Genomic DNA, 12568 nt, shown 5'->3' on the forward strand with positions numbered 1-12568 from the left:
AAGCTGAGGGTGGTGATGGGCATGGTGAGGGATGTAAGGACGGGGTACTCACTCCGCTGGCCGGGCTCTCTGTCCTCTCCCGCTGGCCTTGTGGATCTCGTGCGCGGCCGAGACTGCTGGCGCCATCTTGGATGGAGGGCGGACGCTGGTGGCCGAAAAAGTTTAGCATCTTGCCCGGTCTGTTGGCCTCTTTTGTTTTCCTGGATGGCATCTCAGGGGTTGCCCGCAGGTGGTCAGATCGTTTTAGGGCTGAAACGAGGGTTGCAGTCGGTGTTTATCGCCGCTGAAGCCTGGGATGAAGCGGAGCTTCTCTAACATGCGACCATCCGCTCCGCTGGCTAGCCACACCCCCCCACCAACAGCTCAAATTTTAATCAAAGCATCCTCAAAGGAGGAATAAGATACAGAAAACATATCAGTAGCAATTTTATCGATCAAAGAAAACCATCAGGGAAAGATAAATGATGTATAATATGAAAAGAGCCAGACTCCTTTTTTGGAATAACCCCTAAAGGAGAGACCCTAAAATCATTGAATGGAGGATAATCAAAGGGGCCAGCAATTCTCCCTTCTTCAAGCTCTTTACCAATTTTAACTGGAGCTATATCGTGATGCAAATCAACCAAAGCCAAATTCTTAAAAGCTATGCAACGAATACCAGAAAAAGAAGGTAAAATAAAACAATAAATCTGGGTATAAATGAAGCCATGGTAACATGTTTTCCAATATCACTGGAGTTACCACTTTAAAGAAAAATATCTCTCAAAGTAGACGGTGCATGTTGACTTAGCTTCTTAAAGTAACAAACAGCACAATGAGCACATTCATACTTGTATCTACAATTGGTAAGCCATTTACACTGACCTTTGTTAAAATTAAAACATAATCCTTTACGAAAAGGTCCAGCAGTAGATGTAATTGGTTTAATTAATTGTTTCTGTGGCAAAAATAGATAGGCCAACATCTTTAATACCCCATATCAAAGACTGGTGTATAGAAAGCTTTTGCTTTGAAGGTTCATCATAGAAAAGCCAGGAAAGAACTGGAAAATTTTTATACGTTTCCAAAATTATCTATACACGTCGGAATAGACAACTGCATAAATCAGATCGCCTTCCTCCCATAATACTTGTATATATGCAAAAAGCTTGTAATGAATTTTGAAATTAGGAGGAACTGACCTGCGTCTATCATCTTCAAATTTACTGTATGTAGCACTAACCCCCGAAGGAGCTGCTGGTTATTTTTGGGCTTACCGTTACCTTCCGTTCTCCTTGTGACAAGTCTAGGGGATGTCCAGTGGTAGATGACCCAGTAACTTGAGACTGACAATAGATCCACTTGAATGGATTTTAATTTTCAAAAATTCAAACCATTGAACAGTCTTTCAACTTGGGATCAGAGAGTTGGAAAAGGTAGTTCAGGTACTCTCAATGTCAAAGTCCAAAAACGTTAAAGAACTTGCTTACTTTGACTGCATCCAGAGAATAGCCATTTGCAGCTGAATGAACACTCAGGTTGGACAGTCCTTCTCTCACAAGGCCTAGCCGCCAACAAGGTGTTTACTCAGGAACAAAGTCTTTGTCACAGACATTGTTGCAGAACACGTAGGAAAACTAAGCTGTAGAACACTTGTAGGATACCTGGATCTTTCAGCCTGCTTGGCGATATCCACAAGATCGGATTCTTTTGGTGACTTCAGCCCTTCCAAGCTCTTGTTAAGAAAACCAACCCGTACGTGGTGTTCTTCTAAAGAGTCCTCCCCTGGAATGCTTGAAGTACAATGGGTCTCTCCCGAACCGGAGACGGCACCCAACCACCTCAGAATCCTCCTTTTAGTTTCCTTGCCCGGGGCTAGCCAGCCCGAGGCATAAAAGTCAGGTGGATCCACACCCCAGGCCATAGCCTTCCTGGGTGCTGGTCAGGAGGACCAGGACAAAGTAGTCAGCACATCATACTGGACCAGAACACCAAACCACGTGACGTCCACATCTTAAATACCCTCACCCAGAGGGCACAGCAAGAGGGCCACTCCCAATGACATGGCTCCGAAAGGGAGTAACTTAAGTGCCTGGCCAGACCATAGTTCCACGCCTGCCACCCGAGACAGTGCACCCTGTGGCCAGGCTGAACATATCACAGTCCAGTCAGACTGATACAGAAGTCTAATTTAGGCAAATAGACCCAAACCAAACTGTAGTTTGGGTAAAGTTTAATTTTGAAAAACACATAGCGCATGCTCTTCAGGAGCCCGCCGCTACATGTATCTTCGTCTTTTTTATTAAGTTTATTGTTCTTATTAGAGGGCAATAGAGGGCAAAAGTACGGCAATTCAATATAGTCTCCTTTCCATATATTTTCTTTAATTGCAACATTTAAGTGGAACCTTAAAGCGACAATTCGTGTGAAAGGACTTCTTTCATACATGCCTCTGGTATAAGAGATGCAGATTTATGGGAAAGGCCCCGCAGACAGAGCAGGGGCAGACAACAAAACACTTTATACTATAGGAGAATCAACAGCATTATGTATATTTTCTCTCCATGCAAAAGCTAGTCCTGAAGGATTAGAGGGTTGAGGTAATACATAAAAAGATGATAATAACTTAGATAATATTATTATTATTATTATTATACATGATTTATATAGTGCCAAGCAGACGCTGAATGGTCATCAGGAGAGGAACCGATTTTATACAGTTTGGCTTTCTAACAATTCTCGAAGGTGTCAGCCTCTCCGAGTCTCCAGTCTGTTTCCTTATCATACCCAAACAGACTTTATTATTCTATGCACGCTGGTCTTCCAACAGTATTTGTGCTTTTTTGGTGCCTGTGTTGATACTTATTTGCCTCCGGATGTACCTAGGCAGTATTGCTTACCATTACGTGAGTTCCTCTGCGTCTCATTGCTACATGAACCTCTGTATACTCCTGAAGAAGCGTATATCTACGCGCAACATGTCGAGCAAATGAAAAAACTATTCCTGCCTGGATCCTGACCCACAAGTCCTTTTTCACATCCTCGTCTAGATATTGTTACAGGAATCTAATTTCCGTTCTTTAAGATTGTATTATTATTGTACTTTTTTACTACACTGTGGTGTAATGGTGTCAGAGTCTATGTGTGTGGCATTTAATACTGAGTTCATGAATTTTTATATGTATTTATATGTAATAATTTCTTTCAATTAACTGTGTATTCAATAAATTAATCTAAATACTTTTAGACAGTCTACCCGTGTGCCTTAAAAGTCCACTTTCTTAGTTTCTAGTTTTCATATGTCCATTATTGGGACGTTGGCACACTGCTACCTATGTACCCACAGTGTCACCCTGTGAAAGTATACAAAATTTGGGAAAACCTTTCTACAATTACAGTACAGTTCATTACAAAAGGTACAGGAGGGACCTGCTCATAGAGCTTACATTATAAAGGGAGGGGGTGGTACAAAAGGTAATAGCTGCAGAGAATGATTTGATGGGGGTGGCTTAGGGACAGTTAGGTGGGTGTGGGATAGGCTTCCCTGAATAAATGATTTTTCAGGGATCTCCTAAAGGTGGACAGGGTAGGGGCTGATTGGATATACTGGGGCTGGGAGCTCCAGAGGACTGGAGAGGCTCTGGAGTAGTCTTGAAGGTGAGCATGGGAGGAGGTAACAAGGGAGCTAGAGAGCAGGAGATAATACATTTGACATAGACAAGGCAAATTCTTGCAGAATCGAGGCATCAAAAGACTCACCTCTGGAAACTTGCAACTCTGACTGTGAAGGGTTAATAAAGCTTTGTGGCATCAGATCTGTAACCCTGGAAACATTAGCAGACATATGACTTTGTGCATTGCTGGATGCCATAGCAACCACATTATTCTCAGACATATCTTTTAAAAGCACTTTGGTAACTGGTGGGTTAGCTTGCAATACGTCTGTAGAAGATAAATGAGTATTGTCATCATAAAATTTTGTCTTTAAAGATTGTTTTTTACCACTTTTTTTGCAATATTTTTCTTGTCCAGCACCTTTAGGCTTGGATGGGGATTCAAACCTGCGTGGCCTCTTGCAGGTCCTCTTAAATATAGCCTCCGGACGTTCTGCACATGCATCATCCTCAGAGACTGGAGAATATCTGAGATTATCACTGCAATCTCCGTAAGTAGAATCCTGCATCATGAGGTCAATAGGAGGTTTCCAACGGAAGGAATATCCCGACTTATCTGCAGGAAGATCTGGAGGCAGAGGTGGGAGGACAGCAAAATGGGGGGCCATGGATAAATGAAGACGACTGAGATACTGAATCAGCTGGAGGGTAAGCCGTGTAAGATGCCGATAAAGAAGGAGGAAGAGAGAGACACAGCCGCAGCCATCATTCGCCATCATCAGATCCAGCTCGCTCCATCACTTGACGCAACAAGGACTGTAGATGTGCCTCTACAGCTGTAGATGAGCTATGTACAGCTGTCAATGTGCCTCTTTCTTCAAATCCCCACTGACTGCTCTGCTAATGATGCTTTATTTTCCTTTTTATAGATCTCTGCTCTTGCCAGGACCGTTGATGACCTTGATAAGCCAGTCATAGGTAAATAGGTAAATAAACTGACATAAACTGGTTTAAACTGTAAATTATTTGTCTACCAGCATCCCATATGTGGTGGGTGGGGACATTTCATACCCCCTTTCCCCACCCCCACTGTTATGCTGTCATGGGCAGGTAAGTGAATTGAAGGATTTTTAAACCAAAACCATGATTTGGGACAATCTTTCACATAGGGAGGGGACTGATAAACACCAGAGAATGAGTTTTTGTATGGCTCAGTCTACTCTAATTGACATTTCTACCAGCTCTTTGGTACCCTTGTTCCCTGGAAACCATAGTAGCTGTATGGGTTGCTATGACAGTAGTTATTCCACTGGAACAGCATAATGGACAACTGCAGCATAATGTACAGCTGAGCTTTTAGAATCATATATAGACAAGAAAAATCTAGTCTGCAGCGGCCATAACCCGTTGCAGGGCGGCCTTAACTTAATGGGCTTACTGGTTACCTTCTCTTGACCTGCTCTTCTAGTTCTAGGGGTTCCCAGGGTTGATACCCAATGACTTGTACACTGACACAGATGAAGTCCTTTTAAAAAGGTTTATTTTGCAGTAGAACTTACAAATAACACAGTCTCTTAGGGACAGAGGGCACGGGTGAAGAACTCAGGCACCTTGAACTGCAGGTCTAGCAAAGTCTCTATTTCCACCCAGAGAGTAGCCACTCGCAGCTGGGTACTTCAAGGCTGAACAGATCTCTAGCCAGGGATCATGGCAGTCAGCACGTTGACTCAGAACTTGAACGATCAACTAAGGCTGAACAGGAACCTCTTTCCACCATACCTAGAATGTCTCCTGTTTCCTCAATGGTACTGGAAAAGTGTAAATTCGTCAATGTCCTTCCCAACTCAGTAATCAGGCACTTCTCAGGATGCCACTTGCCAGCCTTCCTCTGAAGAGTCCTCCCCTGGTCACTTCCATGAGCTGTGGTGTCCCTCCAAGCCAAGAGCACACCCGAACACTGTGAATCCTCCCTCAGTTACTGTGCCTCGGACCAACCGGTTCCGAGACTCTGGAACAGACAGATCCCTACCCCAGACCAGGCAGGTCTATCAGGGGCCACTGACAGGAACATGTTGTGGGGTGTCGAACACCCCGTGACCGGGACCCCTCACGGGGCTACCCTGATCCTGGAACCAGACCAGACCACACGGGTCTCAAGAACAACTCCGGAACCCCGAACACGTGACCCACACTCCCTTAACTACCCCTTCCCAGACTCCTCAGTGGGCCCCGGCACTACCACTGATTGGCTCCGAGAAGAGCAATACCTAAGCATCCATCCAGACCTGGTTCTGGCCTGTCATGTGCACATGACCAGGCAGAACTTCCAAACACAGCCTGGCCAGACTGGTGTTAAGGCCTACCTACACAATTAACCCTCAGAATCTTTATTGTTCTGAGGCAAAAATGAAATTTAAATGCGTGTGACATTTAATCCCAAATGTCATCTGCTACAAGTCTATATATGACTCCAGGGTTTATAGAATAATAGGAGTGCCATATCAATAGATGAGAGTCAAAAAGCTCAAGCCAAGTAGGTTCTTTTCTGTGAACCATAAATGGATTCTCCTATTTATACTTGCATAGATGAGTCCAGTGTTTGAAAATCACTGATACTAAATTCTTTTTTTTTTTTTGTTAAAAATAACAAACATTATACTTACTTGTTCTGTGAAGTGGTTTTGCACAGAGCAGCCCATGTCCTCCTCTTCTCTGCTCCCTCTTCGGTGCTTCTGGTCCTTCTCTCTAGTTAAGTTCCCCCAAAACAAACTATGGGGGCACCCGAGGCAAGCCACAGCTCCCTGTGTCTCCTCAGACTCACGCCTGGCCCCTTTATCTCCTCATTGGCTGACTGAATTTGATTGACAGCAGAGGGAGCCAATGGCGCAGTGCTGCTATCTCAGTGAATGAGGAGGAGTGTCCCGGGCAGCCGCGACACACTTGTAACATCTCTGGATCTAGATGGACCTCAGGTAAGTATCGGGGGGGGGGGGGGGGGGCTGCTGCTCGCAGAAGGCTTTTTATCTTAATGCATTAAGATAAAAAAAAAAAAACTTCTGACTTCACTTTAACTCACTTTAACTAATCCAGGTCATCAAGTTTTATGTTTTGTATGATCACTTGAAATTCAGAAAAATCTGCACACTAATTTTCAACACAATAAACATGATTACTGTTACTATTACTGATTTAAAGTCTATGTCCAGGCATTATGCAGATTCACCTGTAAACCTCCCACACCCCTTCAAGAGTGTGTCCAGTATTGTTTATTTATTTATTCTATTAACTTCCTCATGTAGGAAGAAACCGTCTTTTTTAGACACAGTGAAAATATTCCAAAGATGGTAAAATTCCCTCAGGGGCAGCTGCTGGGAGCTTAGCTGCAGGTAACATAAGTACACCCCAAAACATCTCTTCAGAGTCATTTCCCTACAAACATTGTGTAAGTAAATGCTTGGGATTCAAGACATCAGCATTGTTTTCCTTTAAAAGAAATTAATGTATGCATGTCAAGTAGGACAGAGGTGGCAATAGGCAGCGTTATATAGCCTAGCATGCAGAGATAACAATGCTGTTTGGGTTTTTAGCCTAGTAAAGGTAGCAAAGAGCAAGTGAAGAGCACACAGATTTTTTGGCAGATCAACATTATTTTTCTGCACTTACAGCATTTTAAAAAAAATAAAACAGGGAACTGTGCATGTATTGCAGAGATGTACGCAGGGCCAGAGCAAGGATTTTTTAAACCCTAGACGAAACCTCATTTTGCCAAACCCATTGGCTTTGCCCCTGACGCCACCCCCTTTGCCCTGCTTATGTATATGGTGGAGGTGGAAACTACACAGACCTACCTGATTCCTACACTCACCTGACCACTGCCAGGAGTGCCCTACAGAACCCCCCTTGCATTGCATACAGGGGTGCCAGCAGTGTCCCCCCACCGACATACAGCCAGGAGTGCCCATCATATCCCCCTCCCCTCCACTTACAACCAAGAGTGCCCAGCAGGGTTACCTCTTTCAACAATGTATGCCCAGAAGTGCCTCCCCCTCCCTTAGAACCAGGAGTACTCAGCATAGTCCCACCCCCTCCCCCTTACATCTGCTTACATGTATGCTTACATCCAGGAATGCCCAGCAGAATTCCCTCTTACAATCAGGGAGGCATGCCTGGCTGGCTGTATGTCTCATATTACAATACACAGAGTGGTGTATCCACAGCCAGCCAGCCAGGGTTGCTGTGGGCCAGATGTGGCTCGCGAGCCATAGTTTGGAGACCCCTGATATAGGATATAGGTTGTACATTCTGCTCACTAGTGATTGGCTAAGAATAATATGATCTCAATGTGCTGTACTGATTTCATCTCAGCAGTTGCTGGTGGAAGAAGCCAATGAAAAGAGACTTTCTGCTCAGTGTGGCGAAGTGCCCATGTACCCGTCATGTATACTGTATGTAGGTTTTCATTGGGGCCAGCAGACACTATGAGAGGCCCAATGTCCAATGAGATCACACGCTGTCTGGAATAGAGACTACTGCAAATGTGTTCAGTCTCCCTCCTCCTGCTGCATTGACTTCAAGGGACAGAGTTGGGAGCTCAGAAGCAGAAATCTCACCATTGGAGTCTGCCAAGATTTGTCCTAAAATTGACCATTGATTGAGTACATTGGCATCCACCTAAAACTGAAACACCGGCTGCAGGACAAAGGGCCAGGATTGGCTGGCATGATGATGACGACAGGTGACTGTCAGAAACCTCCAATTTCTGGGAATGTCTGCCATATAGCTGTTGCCTAGAGACTGTCTCCAGATTACAGATGACTGCTAGAGACTTTTGCCAGGTTCAAGGAGAGTGTTGAAGGTAGTTGTCAGGTTACAGGAAACAGCCTAAAGACTGCAGCCAGGCTACAGCAGAGTATTGGGAGACTGCTAAAACTTGCTGCCAAGTCACAGGAGACTGCTGACAGATCATATGGGAAGTGAAAGTGACTGTTGTCAAACTACAGTAGACTGCTGGCCAGATAGATTACATGACAAAGCTAGTGTTTGACTCACCGCGTCAGGGGCTCTGCACTGCTTCTGACCAAGCGACCCTGCCTTGAGGAACCATTTCTAAACCTGCCTCAGTGCCTCCTCCAGCCTCCACCTGTCACCAAGCCTGTAGCGCCCACTACTCTGATTTGATAGGCACTATAGCACGTGAGTGACGCTGCCGCTAATCAGGACAAGCCAGGTGGGAGAGAGGCCTCTAGCATGGAGGGGTCAGGAGTCACATGGCCTAGTATAGGAATCATGTATGGGCTTGGGGAGAGAGTCATTGCTGGCTGTACTAGGACGGTCCGGACAACAAAATTCAGAGACTAGTGAGACTAGTGCGGTCATAGAGGCAGGGGATGTTTGCTTCCATTGTCACACAGTCCTCCACCGTCGCTGCCCTTCTAACCCTACGTAATGATGGAGTGGCTGCCTGTTGAGTTAGTTACATGCTGCAGAGGAGAGTAAGAATATCAGCGGCCCTATGCGGCTGCCTAGTTTGCCTAGTGGTAGGTGCTGGCCCTGGATGTACTGTATTTTTGTTTCCCCTGACAAATACTTTATATATATTTATTTGGGTAGTATCTAATGCCAATTACACCTCCCCCTTGATTATATTTAAAAACTCTGTTTATGTACGTCATATAAACCAATTGTTTATTGGTTCTTTAAAACTACATTATAGAGCAACAACTATCAAGTGACAGACTTTCCACTTCTATATTAGCTCAATGAATATTGAAGTTATAGTTCTATTCTTATTTTTTATTTTGTTTATTGTTATAAGAAAGTCTGATTTCAATGTGGAAAGTCCCAATAATTCCTTTTGGCAAATGGACAATACAGGTATTACCAAGTTAATTTTGCAGCTCTAGAAAAAAAGTGTGTAAACATATGAAATAATGAACAGAATTCAAGATTTATCTGAAAATGATTGCTTCATAATTTAAAATATTGCATTCAGAAAGCACATATAATTATTTTAAAACTGTATGCCAAGCCAAAAACATTTGTCTAGGTTGCGACAAAGTGAGGGAGATTTATAGCTCTGTTTTTACTTCTATCCAGGGCTCAGGTGGAGAGTTTTACCCTTACTTTCTGTCCTGTTGTCGATGTTTTACCAGACTGAAAATTAAAGTTGTTCTAAAGTCAAAAGGTTTTTGACCTTAATGCTTTCTTTGCAATAAGGCAAAAACCCTTCCACTAGCTGCTCCATTCCATTGGCTCCTGCTGCTATCATTCAAATCCATTGAGGAGGGAGAAGGGGGCAGGGTCGAGGCTTGCTTAGTGTGTCTATGGACACACACAGCCTGTGCACACAGCTTGCTATGGGGGCGCACACAGAAGAGGAGGGTTGAGAGTGCTGGACGGGGTGCCAGAAGAGGAATAAAGGATTGCTCAGTGCAATACTTTTGTGCGGAGCAGGTAATTATAAAAACAGAAAACCGGTGAGGGGAAAAGAGAGCACCACTGTCTAAACAGAAGTATTAGAAAAAAAACAATAAAAAAAATGGATGATAAGTATTGCACATATACACATGGATAAAACACAGCATATCAATATGTTCAGTGGACACATCAATGGATGGCAGCTTCTCAAGAATACCCAGATGGATATAAAACAATAAGAAAGTGGAGAGAAGGGAAGCGCACCATTGTCATTGTTGTATTTAAAAAGGCAACATACAAACATTTATTAAGAGATGCACTCAAATGAAGATAGCGTAACACAGTCATTACTTAATGTGTCCAGCAGGTGGCATCCTTCTGATGGTTACCAATATAGGAAGCTGCTCCAGGTGGATGATCTTATTAGTGGATGTCAAAATATGTTGGCAAAAAACAAAAAAACAAAGAGTGGGCTGCTATAAGGGTAATATTATTTAGTAATTAAAAAGATAAATGATAAAAATGCACTCACATTCAGTAAGTAAAGCAACAGGCAATTTAAGAAAAACTTCCAGCCGATAGCATTATATCATAAGTCCTAATGGATTGTCAGTCCTGGATTTTCATAGGTGGAAAAGTATAGCAAGAAGTACTATAGACTCTCATAGGATGAGAACCTGGAAGAACCCTCACTGGTGTGTATGATTAGAAGCAACTGTGGCCTGCAGGAAGCAAGATCATTGGCTAGTGGGGTCAGCCATAATGACATCACATATTGGGCAAAAGTGGGAAAAACTACACGTTTTGGGGTGGAGTCCCATTTGTCAAGCAGGTGCTGGTCCAGATTTATCAGTCTTATGCCCAATATTTTTGTGGAAATGATGCTGCCTAAAGTGAAACTAAGTAACTATACTAAGTAACTATGTGAATAATATGTTTTTCAGAGGCGTTCTATGTTTTTCAGAGGTGTTCTTCTTGGAAATTAGGCAGCATCACTTCAGTCAAAATATTAGGCATAAGATTGACAAGATTGAAAAAGTCTATAAAATCCGACCTAATAGACTGGACGAAAAAATCCAAAAATGCTCAAAGGTAGAAGATAAAATACTATTCAATGTCAAATCTACGTTTACATTCAGGGCAAAAATCTATTGACAAGGTGCAACGACACCACAGTAAAACATCATAAACTTTAAAAAGTTAGTGTAGTTCACCTTTACAGAAAAATATATAAATAAGAAGTATAACCTTACACCCACCCCACACCCATGGTCCCCACTGTACTTACCTCATGGGCTCCTGATCTGTCAGTTTCCATGCAGCCAGTCCAGTGGAAATCCCCCCTCTTCTCCCTCTGCTCTGTGCAGCGGTTCCTTGATGGTTAAGACCAATTTTGAGCAGTCAGCAACATCACAGAGCATCGCTCTGATCCATCCTGGAAGTGCTACACAGAGAAGAGAATAAACATTAGGGATTTCTAATCCCCAGACTGCTGGACCAGCTGCATGGGCACTGTCAGCTCAGCAGCCTTGGAGGTAAGTACAATGGGGACTGGGTGTGCGGAGAGAGTATAGTGTTAGTTCACCATTATATTTTTTCTGTAAAGGTGAACTAACACTTTAAGTTCGCACACTAGGTATAGGGGTTGGCAATAATAGGGGTGACCCAGGGTCTGTGGTGAAGAACGAGATACAATTTTGGGTAGCATCAGCAGGCTCAATTGAGGTATGAAAATAGTGGTGAGACATTACATAGTTTCATAGTTTGTCAGGTTGTAAAAGTCCATCTAATTCAACCTATAAAAGGGAAAAAGAAAAAAAATCGATACAGTATATACCTTATATACAATTCCACATACACATCCCTATACCCATAGTTGATCCAAAAGAAGTAAAAAAAAACCCCAGCAAAGCCTGATCCAATTTGCTTCAGCAGGGGAAAAAATCCTGATCCCGAGAGGCAATTAGATATTTCCTGGATCAACTTTACAATAAAGGCTTGTTTAGTCACATTCATCAGGGATGAGGATGGCTGGAAATGTGAAGGTCTGATAACTGTTTCTACCTTAAGTGTATGATTTTGTCAAGTGTCTGTGGTAGTGAGCCTTTGTAGATTGCCAACTCAGGATTCCCAAGGGTGCAAAGCCTAAACCCCAGCCTGCTTCTTCACCAGAGCCCCTGATGGTGGGGATGGACTTGCAGCAAGCTGGAGCAGGTCGCAATCCCCAGGTACACTCAGTTGAGGATATGGAGATCACACACCTGTGCAGAGTACAAGCAGCAGGAGACAACAGGAAATCCAGGAGACAAGCTGAGGTCAGGGCAGGTAGCAAACAATCATAGATGGTAAATGAAGCTGGGGTAGGTACACGGGCAGTCAAGCACAGGATAAACAAGAGACAAGTGAACAGGAGTTCAGAGAACTGTGCAGTTGCTCAGGCAATGTGGGTTACACTGAGCATGTCTTATACAGTATCTCACAAAAGTGAGTACACCCCTCACATTATTTTATTATATCTTTTCATGTGACAACACTGACGAAATGACACTTTGCTACAA

Source organism: Lithobates pipiens, unplaced genomic scaffold (assembly GCF_037356315.1).
Source record: "Lithobates pipiens isolate NorthernLeopardFrog02 unplaced genomic scaffold, aLitPip1_a1.2 Scaffold_27, whole genome shotgun sequence".
NCBI lineage: Eukaryota > Metazoa > Chordata > Amphibia > Anura > Ranidae > Lithobates > Lithobates pipiens.